Raw genomic sequence first — 14349 nt, forward strand, 5'->3', positions numbered from 1 at the left:
GATGTTTGGATGTCTTGAAGTCAGGCGCCAGATCAGGGCCAGGACCCCCTGGGCATATACTCCGGCCCTTTTCCCTGGGAAAGAAAACTCACCAGTCCAGGTTCCTGATGTCAGTTTGTAGGACACCCTTGGGACTGTCAGGGCAGCACAAGTTTGAGGTTGGGGCAGATGATGTCTGGCAGATATACTTCAATGCTCTTATTTGTTGAGGTCAAGGGCCTTCACAAGGCCAGGGGGTCCTGTGCTCTAATTCCAGCTCTTTTCCCTGGGAAAGAAAACGCACCAGTCCAGGTTCTTGATGTCAGTTTGTAAGACTCCCTTGGGACTTTCAGGGCAGCACAAGTTTGAGGTGCGGACAGCTTCGGTCTGGGAGATATTCTTCAGTGTTTGTATTTGATGCAGTCAGCTGCCCGCCCAGAGCCAGGGAGACCTGTGCGCTAATTCCAGCCTTTTTGCCGGGGAAAGAAAACTCACCAGTCCAGGTTCCTGATGTCAGTTTGTAGTGCTTTGTTGGGAGAATCAGGGCAGCACAAGTTTGAGGTGGAGACAGCTTTGGTCTGGCAGACATCCTTTGATGTTTGGCGTTTTTGTAGTCCGGCGCCAGCTCAGGGCCAGGGGCCCCTGGGCACATTCTCCAGCCTTTTCCCTGGGAAAGAAAACTCACCAGTCCAGGTTCCTGATGTCAGTTTGTAGGGCTCCATTGGGACTATCAGGGCAGTACAAGTTTGAGGTCGTGGCAGCTGGGGTCTGGGAGATATTCTTCAGTGTTCGTATTTGATGCTGTCAGGTGCCCACCCAGGGCCAGGGGGACCTGTGTGCTTATTCCAGCCTTTTTGCCGGGGAAAGAAAACTCACCAGTCCAGGTTCCTGATGTCAGTTTGTAGGACACCCTTGGGACTTTCAGGGCAGCAGAAAATTTAAGGTTGGGCAGATGATGTCTGGGTGTTATCCTTCGATATTCATATTTGTTGCAGTCAGGCGCCAGCTCAGGGCCAGGGGGTCCTGTGCTCTAATTCCAGCGCTTTTCCCTGGGAAAGAAAACACACCAGTCCAGGTTCTTGATTTCAGTTTGTAGTGCTCCGTTGGGACTATCAGGGCAGCAAAAGTTTGAGGTGAGGACAGCTTCGGTCTGGGAGATATACTTCAGTGTTCCTATTTCAATCAGTCAGCCACCCGCCCAGGGCCAGGGGGACCTCTGCGATAATTTCAGCCATTTTCCTGGGGAAAGAAAACTCACCAGTCCAGGTTGTTGATGTCAGTTTGTAGGGCTCCCTTGGGACTCTCAGGGCAGGACATGTTTGAGGTGGGGACATCTTCGGTCTGGGATACGTCCTTCGATGTTTGGAGTTTTTGCAGTCAGGTGGCAGCTCAGGGCCGGGGGCCCCTGGGCATATTCTCCAGCCTTTTCCTTGGGAAAGAAAACTCACCAGTCCAGGTTCCTGATGCCAGTTTGTAGGGCTCCATTAGGACTATCAGGGCAGTACAAGTTTGAGGTGGGGGCAGCTGGGGTCTGGGAGATATTCTTCAGTGTTCGTATTTGATGCTGTCAGGTGCCCACCCAGGGCCAGGGGGACCTGTGTGCTTATTCCAGCTTTTTGCCGGGGAAAGAAAAATCACCAGTCCAGGTTCCTGATGTCAGTTTGTAGGACACCCTTGGGACTTTCAGGGCAGCAGAAAATTTAAGGTTGGGCAGATGATGTCTGGGTGTTATCCTTCGATATTCATATTTGTTGCAGTCAGGTGGCTGCCCAAGGCCAGGGGGTCCTGTGCTCTAATTCCAGCGCTTTTCCCTGGGAAAGAAAACACACCAGTCCAGGTTCTTGATTTCAGTTTGTAGTGCTCCGTTGGGACTATCAGGGCAGCACAAGTTTGAGGTGAGGACAGCTTCGGTGTGGGAGATATTCTTCAGTGTTCCTATTTCAAGCAGTCAGCCACCCGCCCAGGGCCAGGGGGACCTGTGCGCTAATTTCAGCCTTTTTCCTGGGGAAAGAAAACTCACCAGTCCAGGTTGTTGATGTCAGTTTGTAGGGCTCCCTTTGGACTCTCAGGGCAGGACACGTTTGAGGTGGGGACAGCTTCGGTCTGGGATACATCCTTCGATGTTTGGAGTTTTTTGCAGTCAGGTGGCAGCTCAGTGCCGGGGGCCCCTGGGCATATTCTCCAGCCTTTTCCTTGGGAAAGAAAACTCACCAGTCCAGGTTCCTGATGCCAGTTTGTCTTGCTCCCATGGCACTGTCAGGGCAGCACAAGTTTGAGGTGGGGACAGCTTCGGTTTGGGAGATATTCTTCGATGTTCCTATTTGTTGCAGTCAGCCGCCCACCTGGGGTCAGGGGGACCTGTGCGCTAATTCCAGCCTTTTTGCCTGGGAAAGAAAACTCAGCAGTCCAGATTCCTGATGTCAATTTGTTGGGCTCCATTGGGACTCTCAGGGCAGTGCAAGTTTGAGGTGAGGTCAGCTTTGTCCTTGGATACATCCTTTGATGTTTTGATTGTTTGAAGTCAGGTGCAAGCTCAGGCCCAGGGATCCCTGAGCACATACTCCGGCCCTTTTCCCTGGGAAAGAAAACTCACCAGTCCAGGTTCCTGATGTCAGTTTGTAGGGCTCCCTTGGGACTGTCAGGGCAGCACAAAATTTAAGGTTGGGGCAGATGATGTCTGAGTGTTATCCTTCGATATTCGTATTTGTTGCAGTCAGGCGCCAGCTCAGGGCCAGGGGGTCCTGTGCTCTAATTCCAGCGCTTTTCCCTGGGAAAGAAAACACACCAGTCCAGGTTCTTGATTTCAGTTTGTAGTGCTCCGTTGGGACTATCAGGGCAGCACAAGTTTGAGGTGGTGGCAGCTGGGGTCTGGGAGATATTCTTCAGTGCTCCTATTTCATGCAGTCATCCACCCGCCCAGGGCCAGGAGGACCTGTGCGATAATTTCAGCCATTTTCCCTGGGAAAGAATACTCACCAGTCCAGGTTCCTGATGTCAGTTTGTAGGGACTCTCAGGGCAGGACACGTTTGAGGTGGGGACAGCTTCGGTCTGGGATACATCCTTCGATGTTTGGAGTTTTTGCAGTCAGGTGACAGCTCAGTGCCGGGGGCCCCTGGGCATATTCTCAAGCCTTTTCCTTGGGACAGAAAACTCACCAGTCCAGGTTCCTGATGCCAGTTTATCGTGCTCCCATGGCACTGTCAGGGCAGCACAAGTTTGAAGTGGGGACAGCTTCAGTCTGGGAGATATTCTTCAGTGTTCGTATTTGATGCAGTCAGCTGCCCAACCCAGGGCCAGGGGGACCTGTGCTCTAATTCCAGCCTTTTTGTCTGAGGAAAGAAAACTTACCAGTCCAGGTTCCTGATGTTAGTTTGTAGGGCTCCATTAGGAATATCAGGGCAGTACAAGTTTGAGGTCGGGGCAGCTGGGGTCTGGGAGATATTCTTCAGTGTTCGTATTTGATGCAGTCAGGTGCCCACCCCGGGCCAGGGGGACCTGTGTGCTTATTCCAGCCTTTTTGCCGGGGAAAGAAAACTCAGCAGTCCAGATTCCTGATGTCAATTTGTTGGGCTCCATTGGGACTCTCAGGGCAGTGCAAGTTTGAGGTGGGGTCAGCTTTGTCCTTGGATACATCCTTTGATGTTTTGATTGTTTGAAGTCAGGTGCAAGCTGAGGCCCAGGGATCCCGGAGCACATACTCCGGCCCTTTTCCCTGGGAAAGAAAACCCACCAGTCCAGGTTCCTGATGTCAGTTTGTAGGGCTCCCTTGGGACTGTCAGGGCAGCACAAAATTTAAGGTTGGGGCAGATGATGTCTGAGTGTTATCTTTCGATATTCGTATTTGTTGCAGTCAGGCGCCAGCTCAGGGCCAGGGGGTCATGTGCTCTAATTCCAGCTCTTTTCCCTGGGAAAGAAAACACACCAGTCCAGATTCTTGATTTCAGTTTGTAGTGCTCCGTTGGGACTATCAGGGCAGCACAAGTTTGAGGTCGTGGCAACTGGGGTCTGGGAGATATTCTTCAGTGCTCCTATTTCATGCAGTCAGCCTCCCGCCCAGGGCCAGGGGGACCTGTGCAAAAATTTCAGCCATTTTCCTGGGGAAAGAAAACTCACCAGTCCAGGTTCCTGATGTAAGTTTGTTGGGCTCCATTGGGACTCTCAGGGCAGGACACGTTTGAGGTGGGGACAGCTTCGGTCTGGGATACATCCTTCGATGTTTGGAGTTTTTGCAGTCAGGTGACAGCTCAGTGCCGGGGGCCCCTGGGCATATTCTCCAGTCTTTTCCTTGGGAAAGAAAACTCACCAGTCCAGGTTCCTGATGCCAGTTTGTCGTGCTCCCATGGCACTGTCAGGGCAGCACAAGTTTGAAGTGGGGACAGCTTCGGTCTGGGAGATATTCTTCAGTGTTCGTATTTGATGCAGTCAGCTGCCCACCCAGAGCCAGGGGGACCTATGCACTAATTCCAGCCTTTTTGTCTGAGGAAAGAAAATTTACCAGTCCAGGTTCCTGATGTCAGTTTGTAGTGCTCCCTTGGGACTGTCAGGGCAGCACAAGTTTGAGGTGGGGGCAGATGAGGTCTGGCAGATATACTTCAATGCTTGTATTTGTTGCAGTCAGGTGGCTGCCCAAGGCCAGGGGGTCCTGTGCTCTAATTCCAGCTCTTTTCCCTGGGAAAGAAAACGCACCAGTCCAGGTTCTTGAAGTCAGTTTGTAAGACTCCCTTGGGACTTTCAGGGCAGCACACGTTTGAGGTGCGGACAGCTTCGGTCTGGGAGATATTCTTCAGTGTTTGTATTTGATGTAGTCAGCTGCCCGCCCAGAGCCAGGGAGACCTGTGTGCTAATTCCAGCCTTTTTGCCGGGGAAAGAAAACTCACCAGTCCAGGTTCCTGATGTCAGTTTGTAGTGCTTTGTTGGGAGAATCAGGGCAGCACAAGTTTGAGGTGGAGACAGCTTTGGTCTGGCAGACATCCTTTGATGTTTGGCGTTTTTGTAGTCCGGCGCCGGCTCAGGGCCAGGGGCCCCTGGGCACATTCTCCAGCCTTTTCCCTGGGAAAGAAAACTCACCAGTCCAGGTTCCTGATGTCAGTTTGTAGGGCTCCATTGGGACTATCAGGGCAGTACAAGTTTGAGGTGGGGGCAGCTGGGGTCTGGGAGATATTCTTCAGTGTTCGTATTTGATGCAGTCAGGCACCATCTCAGGGCCAGGGGGTCCTGTGCTCTAATTCCAGCCTTTTTGCCGGGGAAAAAAAACTCACCAGTCCAGGTTCCTGATGTAAGTTTGTTGGGCTCCATTGGGACTCTCAGGGCAGGACACGTTTGAGGTGGGGACAGCTTTGTCCTGGGATGCATCCTTTGATGTTTGGATGTCTTGAAGTCAGGCGCCAGATCAGGGCCAGGACCCCCTGGGCATATACTCCGGCCCTTTTCCCTGGGAAAGAAAACTCACCAGTCCAGGTTCCTGATGTCAGTTTGTAGGACACCCTTGGGACTGTCAGGGCAGCACAAGTTTGAGGTTGGGGCAGATGATGTCTGGCAGATATACTTCAATGCTCTTATTTGTTGAGGTCAAGGGCCTTCACAAGGCCAGGGGGTCCTGTGCTCTAATTCCAGCTCTTTTCCCTGGGAAAGAAAACGCACCAGTCCAGGTTCTTGATGTCAGTTTGTAAGACTCCCTTGGGACTTTCAGGGCAGCACAAGTTTGAGGTGCGGACAGCTTCGGTCTGGGAGATATTCTTCAGTGTTTGTATTTGATGCAGTCAGCTGCCCGCCCAGAGCCAGGGAGACCTGTGCGCTAATTCCAGCCTTTTTGCCGGGGAAAGAAAACTCACCAGTCCAGGTTCCTGATGTCAGTTTGTAGTGCTTTGTTGGGAGAATCAGGGCAGCACAAGTTTGAGGTGGAGACAGCTTTGGTCTGGCAGACATCCTTTGATGTTTGGCGTTTTTGTAGTCCGGCGCCAGCTCAGGGCCAGGGGCCCCTGGGCACATTCTCCAGCCTTTTCCCTGGGAAAGAAAACTCACCAGTCCAGGTTCCTGATGTCAGTTTGTAGGGCTCCATTGGGACTATCAGGGCAGTACAAGTTTGAGGTCGTGGCAGCTGGGGTCTGGGAGATATTCTTCAGTGTTCGTATTTGATGCTGTCAGGTGCCCACCCAGGGCCAGGGGGACCTGTGTGCTTATTCCAGCCTTTTTGCCGGGGAAAGAAAACTCACCAGTCCAGGTTCCTGATGTCAGTTTGTAGGACACCCTTGGGACTTTCAGGGCAGCAGAAAATTTAAGGTTGGGCAGATGATGTCTGGGTGTTATCCTTCGATATTCATATTTGTTGCAGTCAGGCGCCAGCTCAGGGCCAGGGGGTCCTGTGCTCTAATTCCAGCGCTTTTCCCTGGGAAAGAAAACACACCAGTCCAGGTTCTTGATTTCAGTTTGTAGTGCTCCGTTGGGACTATCAGGGCAGCAAAAGTTTGAGGTGAGGACAGCTTCGGTCTGGGAGATATACTTCAGTGTTCCTATTTCAATCAGTCAGCCACCCGCCCAGGGCCAGGGGGACCTCTGCGATAATTTCAGCCATTTTCCTGGGGAAAGAAAACTCACCAGTCCAGGTTGTTGATGTCAGTTTGTAGGGCTCCCTTGGGACTCTCAGGGCAGGACATGTTTGAGGTGGGGACATCTTCGGTCTGGGATACGTCCTTCGATGTTTGGAGTTTTTGCAGTCAGGTGGCAGCTCAGGGCCGGGGGCCCCTGGGCATATTCTCCAGCCTTTTCCTTGGGAAAGAAAACTCACCAGTCCAGGTTCCTGATGCCAGTTTGTAGGGCTCCATTAGGACTATCAGGGCAGTACAAGTTTGAGGTGGGGGCAGCTGGGGTCTGGGAGATATTCTTCAGTGTTCGTATTTGATGCTGTCAGGTGCCCACCCAGGGCCAGGGGGACCTGTGTGCTTATTCCAGCTTTTTGCCGGGGAAAGAAAAATCACCAGTCCAGGTTCCTGATGTCAGTTTGTAGGACACCCTTGGGACTTTCAGGGCAGCAGAAAATTTAAGGTTGGGCAGATGATGTCTGGGTGTTATCCTTCGATATTCATATTTGTTGCAGTCAGGTGGCTGCCCAAGGCCAGGGGGTCCTGTGCTCTAATTCCAGCGCTTTTCCCTGGGAAAGAAAACACACCAGTCCAGGTTCTTGATTTCAGTTTGTAGTGCTCCGTTGGGACTATCAGGGCAGCACAAGTTTGAGGTGAGGACAGCTTCGGTGTGGGAGATATTCTTCAGTGTTCCTATTTCAAGCAGTCAGCCACCCGCCCAGGGCCAGGGGGACCTGTGCGCTAATTTCAGCCTTTTTCCTGGGGAAAGAAAACTCACCAGTCCAGGTTGTTGATGTCAGTTTGTAGGGCTCCCTTTGGACTCTCAGGGCAGGACACGTTTGAGGTGGGGACAGCTTCGGTCTGGGATACATCCTTCGATGTTTGGAGTTTTTTGCAGTCAGGTGGCAGCTCAGTGCCGGGGGCCCCTGGGCATATTCTCCAGCCTTTTCCTTGGGAAAGAAAACTCACCAGTCCAGGTTCCTGATGCCAGTTTGTCTTGCTCCCATGGCACTGTCAGGGCAGCACAAGTTTGAGGTGGGGACAGCTTCGGTTTGGGAGATATTCTTCGATGTTCCTATTTGTTGCAGTCAGCCGCCCACCTGGGGTCAGGGGGACCTGTGCGCTAATTCCAGCCTTTTTGCCTGGGAAAGAAAACTCAGCAGTCCAGATTCCTGATGTCAATTTGTTGGGCTCCATTGGGACTCTCAGGGCAGTGCAAGTTTGAGGTGAGGTCAGCTTTGTCCTTGGATACATCCTTTGATGTTTTGATTGTTTGAAGTCAGGTGCAAGCTCAGGCCCAGGGATCCCTGAGCACATACTCCGGCCCTTTTCCCTGGGAAAGAAAACTCACCAGTCCAGGTTCCTGATGTCAGTTTGTAGGGCTCCCTTGGGACTGTCAGGGCAGCACAAAATTTAAGGTTGGGGCAGATGATGTCTGAGTGTTATCCTTCGATATTCGTATTTGTTGCAGTCAGGCGCCAGCTCAGGGCCAGGGGGTCCTGTGCTCTAATTCCAGCGCTTTTCCCTGGGAAAGAAAACACACCAGTCCAGGTTCTTGATTTCAGTTTGTAGTGCTCCGTTGGGACTATCAGGGCAGCACAAGTTTGAGGTGGTGGCAGCTGGGGTCTGGGAGATATTCTTCAGTGCTCCTATTTCATGCAGTCATCCACCCGCCCAGGGCCAGGAGGACCTGTGCGATAATTTCAGCCATTTTCCCTGGGAAAGAATACTCACCAGTCCAGGTTCCTGATGTCAGTTTGTAGGGACTCTCAGGGCAGGACACGTTTGAGGTGGGGACAGCTTCGGTCTGGGATACATCCTTCGATGTTTGGAGTTTTTGCAGTCAGGTGACAGCTCAGTGCCGGGGGCCCCTGGGCATATTCTCAAGCCTTTTCCTTGGGACAGAAAACTCTCCAGTCCAGGTTCCTGATGCCAGTTTATCGTGCTCCCATGGCACTGTCAGGGCAGCACAAGTTTGAAGTGGGGACAGCTTCAGTCTGGGAGATATTCTTCAGTGTTCGTATTTGATGCAGTCAGCTGCCCAACCCAGGGCCAGGGGGACCTGTGCTCTAATTCCAGCCTTTTTGTCTGAGGAAAGAAAACTTACCAGTCCAGGTTCCTGATGTTAGTTTGTAGGGCTCCATTAGGAATATCAGGGCAGTACAAGTTTGAGGTCGGGGCAGCTGGGGTCTGGGAGATATTCTTCAGTGTTCGTATTTGATGCAGTCAGGTGCCCACCCCGGGCCAGGGGGACCTGTGTGCTTATTCCAGCCTTTTTGCCGGGGAAAGAAAACTCAGCAGTCCAGATTCCTGATGTCAATTTGTTGGGCTCCATTGGGACTCTCAGGGCAGTGCAAGTTTGAGGTGGGGTCAGCTTTGTCCTTGGATACATCCTTTGATGTTTTGATTGTTTGAAGTCAGGTGCAAGCTGAGGCCCAGGGATCCCGGAGCACATACTCCGGCCCTTTTCCCTGGGAAAGAAAACCCACCAGTCCAGGTTCCTGATGTCAGTTTGTAGGGCTCCCTTGGGACTGTCAGGGCAGCACAAAATTTAAGGTTGGGGCAGATGATGTCTGAGTGTTATCTTTCGATATTCGTATTTGTTGCAGTCAGGCGCCAGCTCAGGGCCAGGGGGTCATGTGCTCTAATTCCAGCTCTTTTCCCTGGGAAAGAAAACACACCAGTCCAGATTCTTGATTTCAGTTTGTAGTGCTCCGTTGGGACTATCAGGGCAGCACAAGTTTGAGGTCGTGGCAACTGGGGTCTGGGAGATATTCTTCAGTGCTCCTATTTCATGCAGTCAGCCTCCCGCCCAGGGCCAGGGGGACCTGTGCAAAAATTTCAGCCATTTTCCTGGGGAAAGAAAACTCACCAGTCCAGGTTCCTGATGTAAGTTTGTTGGGCTCCATTGGGACTCTCAGGGCAGGACACGTTTGAGGTGGGGACAGCTTCGGTCTGGGATACATCCTTCGATGTTTGGAGTTTTTGCAGTCAGGTGACAGCTCAGTGCCGGGGGCCCCTGGGCATATTCTCCAGTCTTTTCCTTGGGAAAGAAAACTCACCAGTCCAGGTTCCTGATGCCAGTTTGTCGTGCTCCCATGGCACTGTCAGGGCAGCACAAGTTTGAAGTGGGGACAGCTTCGGTCTGGGAGATATTCTTCAGTGTTCGTATTTGATGCAGTCAGCTGCCCACCCAGAGCCAGGGGGACCTATGCACTAATTCCAGCCTTTTTGTCTGAGGAAAGAAAATTTACCAGTCCAGGTTCCTGATGTCAGTTTGTAGTGCTCCCTTGGGACTGTCAGGGCAGCACAAGTTTGAGGTGGGGGCAGATGAGGTCTGGCAGATATACTTCAATGCTTGTATTTGTTGCAGTCAGGTGGCTGCCCAAGGCCAGGGGGTCCTGTGCTCTAATTCCAGCTCTTTTCCCTGGGAAAGAAAACGCACCAGTCCAGGTTCTTGAAGTCAGTTTGTAAGACTCCCTTGGGACTTTCAGGGCAGCACACGTTTGAGGTGCGGACAGCTTCGGTCTGGGAGATATTCTTCAGTGTTTGTATTTGATGTAGTCAGCTGCCCGCCCAGAGCCAGGGAGACCTGTGTGCTAATTCCAGCCTTTTTGCCGGGGAAAGAAAACTCACCAGTCCAGGTTCCTGATGTCAGTTTGTAGTGCTTTGTTGGGAGAATCAGGGCAGCACAAGTTTGAGGTGGAGACAGCTTTGGTCTGGCAGACATCCTTTGATGTTTGGCGTTTTTGTAGTCCGGCGCCGGCTCAGGGCCAGGGGCCCCTGGGCACATTCTCCAGCCTTTTCCCTGGGAAAGAAAACTCACCAGTCCAGGTTCCTGATGTCAGTTTGTAGGGCTCCATTGGGACTATCAGGGCAGTACAAGTTTGAGGTGGGGGCAGCTGGGGTCTGGGAGATATTCTTCAGTGTTCGTATTTGATGCAGTCAGGCACCATCTCAGGGCCAGGGGGTCCTGTGCTCTAATTCCAGCCTTTTTGCCGGGGAAAAAAAACTCACCAGTCCAGGTTCCTGATGTAAGTTTGTTGGGCTCCATTGGGACTCTCAGGGCAGGACACGTTTGAGGTGGGGACAGCTTTGTCCTGGGATGCATCCTTTGATGTTTGGATGTCTTGAAGTCAGGCGCCAGATCAGGGCCAGGACCCCCTGGGCATATACTCCGGCCCTTTTCCCTGGGAAAGAAAACTCACCAGTCCAGGTTCCTGATGTCAGTTTGTAGGACACCCTTGGGACTGTCAGGGCAGCACAAGTTTGAGGTTGGGGCAGATGATGTCTGGCAGATATACTTCAATGCTCTTATTTGTTGAGGTCAAGGGCCTTCACAAGGCCAGGGGGTCCTGTGCTCTAATTCCAGCTCTTTTCCCTGGGAAAGAAAACGCACCAGTCCAGGTTCTTGATGTCAGTTTGTAAGACTCCCTTGGGACTTTCAGGGCAGCACAAGTTTGAGGTGCGGACAGCTTCGGTCTGGGAGATATTCTTCAGTGTTTGTATTTGATGCAGTCAGCTGCCCGCCCAGAGCCAGGGAGACCTGTGCGCTAATTCCAGCCTTTTTGCCGGGGAAAGAAAACTCACCAGTCCAGGTTCCTGATGTCAGTTTGTAGTGCTTTGTTGGGAGAATCAGGGCAGCACAAGTTTGAGGTGGAGACAGCTTTGGTCTGGCAGACATCCTTTGATGTTTGGCGTTTTTGTAGTCCGGCGCCAGCTCAGGGCCAGGGGCCCCTGGGCACATTCTCCAGCCTTTTCCCTGGGAAAGAAAACTCACCAGTCCAGGTTCCTGATGTCAGTTTGTAGGGCTCCATTGGGACTATCAGGGCAGTACAAGTTTGAGGTCGTGGCAGCTGGGGTCTGGGAGATATTCTTCAGTGTTCGTATTTGATGCTGTCAGGTGCCCACCCAGGGCCAGGGGGACCTGTGTGCTTATTCCAGCCTTTTTGCCGGGGAAAGAAAACTCACCAGTCCAGGTTCCTGATGTCAGTTTGTAGGACACCCTTGGGACTTTCAGGGCAGCAGAAAATTTAAGGTTGGGCAGATGATGTCTGGGTGTTATCCTTCGATATTCATATTTGTTGCAGTCAGGCGCCAGCTCAGGGCCAGGGGGTCCTGTGCTCTAATTCCAGCGCTTTTCCCTGGGAAAGAAAACACACCAGTCCAGGTTCTTGATTTCAGTTTGTAGTGCTCCGTTGGGACTATCAGGGCAGCAAAAGTTTGAGGTGAGGACAGCTTCGGTCTGGGAGATATACTTCAGTGTTCCTATTTCAATCAGTCAGCCACCCGCCCAGGGCCAGGGGGACCTCTGCGATAATTTCAGCCATTTTCCTGGGGAAAGAAAACTCACCAGTCCAGGTTGTTGATGTCAGTTTGTAGGGCTCCCTTGGGACTCTCAGGGCAGGACATGTTTGAGGTGGGGACATCTTCGGTCTGGGATACGTCCTTCGATGTTTGGAGTTTTTGCAGTCAGGTGGCAGCTCAGGGCCGGGGGCCCCTGGGCATATTCTCCAGCCTTTTCCTTGGGAAAGAAAACTCACCAGTCCAGGTTCCTGATGCCAGTTTGTAGGGCTCCATTAGGACTATCAGGGCAGTACAAGTTTGAGGTGGGGGCAGCTGGGGTCTGGGAGATATTCTTCAGTGTTCGTATTTGATGCTGTCAGGTGCCCACCCAGGGCCAGGGGGACCTGTGTGCTTATTCCAGCTTTTTGCCGGGGAAAGAAAAATCACCAGTCCAGGTTCCTGATGTCAGTTTGTAGGACACCCTTGGGACTTTCAGGGCAGCAGAAAATTTAAGGTTGGGCAGATGATGTCTGGGTGTTATCCTTCGATATTCATATTTGTTGCAGTCAGGTGGCTGCCCAAGGCCAGGGGGTCCTGTGCTCTAATTCCAGCGCTTTTCCCTGGGAAAGAAAACACACCAGTCCAGGTTCTTGATTTCAGTTTGTAGTGCTCCGTTGGGACTATCAGGGCAGCACAAGTTTGAGGTGAGGACAGCTTCGGTGTGGGAGATATTCTTCAGTGTTCCTATTTCAAGCAGTCAGCCACCCGCCCAGGGCCAGGGGGACCTGTGCGCTAATTTCAGCCTTTTTCCTGGGGAAAGAAAACTCACCAGTCCAGGTTCCTGATGTTAGTTTGTAGGGCTCCATTAGGAATATCAGGGCAGTACAAGTTTGAGGTCGGGGCAGCTGGGGTCTGGGAGATATTCTTCAGTGTTCGTATTTGATGCAGTCAGGTGCCCACCCCGGGCCAGGGGGACCTGTGTGCTTATTCCAGCCTTTTTGCCGGGGAAAGAAAACTCAGCAGTCCAGATTCCTGATGTCAATTTGTTGGGCTCCATTGGGACTCTCAGGGCAGTGCAAGTTTGAGGTGGGGTCAGCTTTGTCCTTGGATACATCCTTTGATGTTTTGATTGTTTGAAGTCAGGTGCAAGCTGAGGCCCAGGGATCCCGGAGCACATACTCCGGCCCTTTTCCCTGGGAAAGAAAACCCACCAGTCCAGGTTCCTGATGTCAGTTTGTAGGGCTCCCTTGGGACTGTCAGGGCAGCACAAAATTTAAGGTTGGGGCAGATGATGTCTGAGTGTTATCTTTCGATATTCGTATTTGTTGCAGTCAGGCGCCAGCTCAGGGCCAGGGGGTCATGTGCTCTAATTCCAGCTCTTTTCCCTGGGAAAGAAAACACACCAGTCCAGATTCTTGATTTCAGTTTGTAGTGCTCCGTTGGGACTATCAGGGCAGCACAAGTTTGAGGTCGTGGCAACTGGGGTCTGGGAGATATTCTTCAGTGCTCCTATTTCATGCAGTCAGCCTCCCGCCCAGGGCCAGGGGGACCTGTGCAAAAATTTCAGCCATTTTCCTGGGGAAAGAAAACTCACCAGTCCAGGTTCCTGATGTAAGTTTGTTGGGCTCCATTGGGACTCTCAGGGCAGGACACGTTTGAGGTGGGGACAGCTTCGGTCTGGGATACATCCTTCGATGTTTGGAGTTTTTGCAGTCAGGTGACAGCTCAGTGCCGGGGGCCCCTGGGCATATTCTCCAGTCTTTTCCTTGGGAAAGAAAACTCACCAGTCCAGGTTCCTGATGCCAGTTTGTCGTGCTCCCATGGCACTGTCAGGGCAGCACAAGTTTGAAGTGGGGACAGCTTCGGTCTGGGAGATATTCTTCAGTGTTCGTATTTGATGCAGTCAGCTGCCCACCCAGAGCCAGGGGGACCTATGCACTAATTCCAGCCTTTTTGTCTGAGGAAAGAAAATTTACCAGTCCAGGTTCCTGATGTCAGTTTGTAGTGCTCCCTTGGGACTGTCAGGGCAGCACAAGTTTGAGGTGGGGGCAGATGAGGTCTGGCAGATATACTTCAATGCTTGTATTTGTTGCAGTCAGGTGGCTGCCCAAGGCCAGGGGGTCCTGTGCTCTAATTCCAGCTCTTTTCCCTGGGAAAGAAAACGCACCAGTCCAGGTTCTTGAAGTCAGTTTGTAAGACTCCCTTGGGACTTTCAGGGCAGCACACGTTTGAGGTGCGGACAGCTTCGGTCTGGGAGATATTCTTCAGTGTTTGTATTTGATGTAGTCAGCTGCCCGCCCAGAGCCAGGGAGACCTGTGTGCTAATTCCAGCCTTTTTGCCGGGGAAAGAAAACTCACCAGTCCAGGTTCCTGATGTCAGTTTGTAGTGCTTTGTTGGGAGAATCAGGGCAGCACAAGTTTGAGGTGGAGACAGCTTTGGTCTGGCAGACATCCTTTGATGTTTGGCGTTTTTGTAGTCCGGCGCCGGCTCAGGGCCAGGGGCCC

Source organism: Lonchura striata, chromosome 5, assembly GCF_046129695.1.
Source record: "Lonchura striata isolate bLonStr1 chromosome 5, bLonStr1.mat, whole genome shotgun sequence".
Taxonomy (NCBI): Eukaryota; Metazoa; Chordata; class Aves; order Passeriformes; family Estrildidae; genus Lonchura; species Lonchura striata.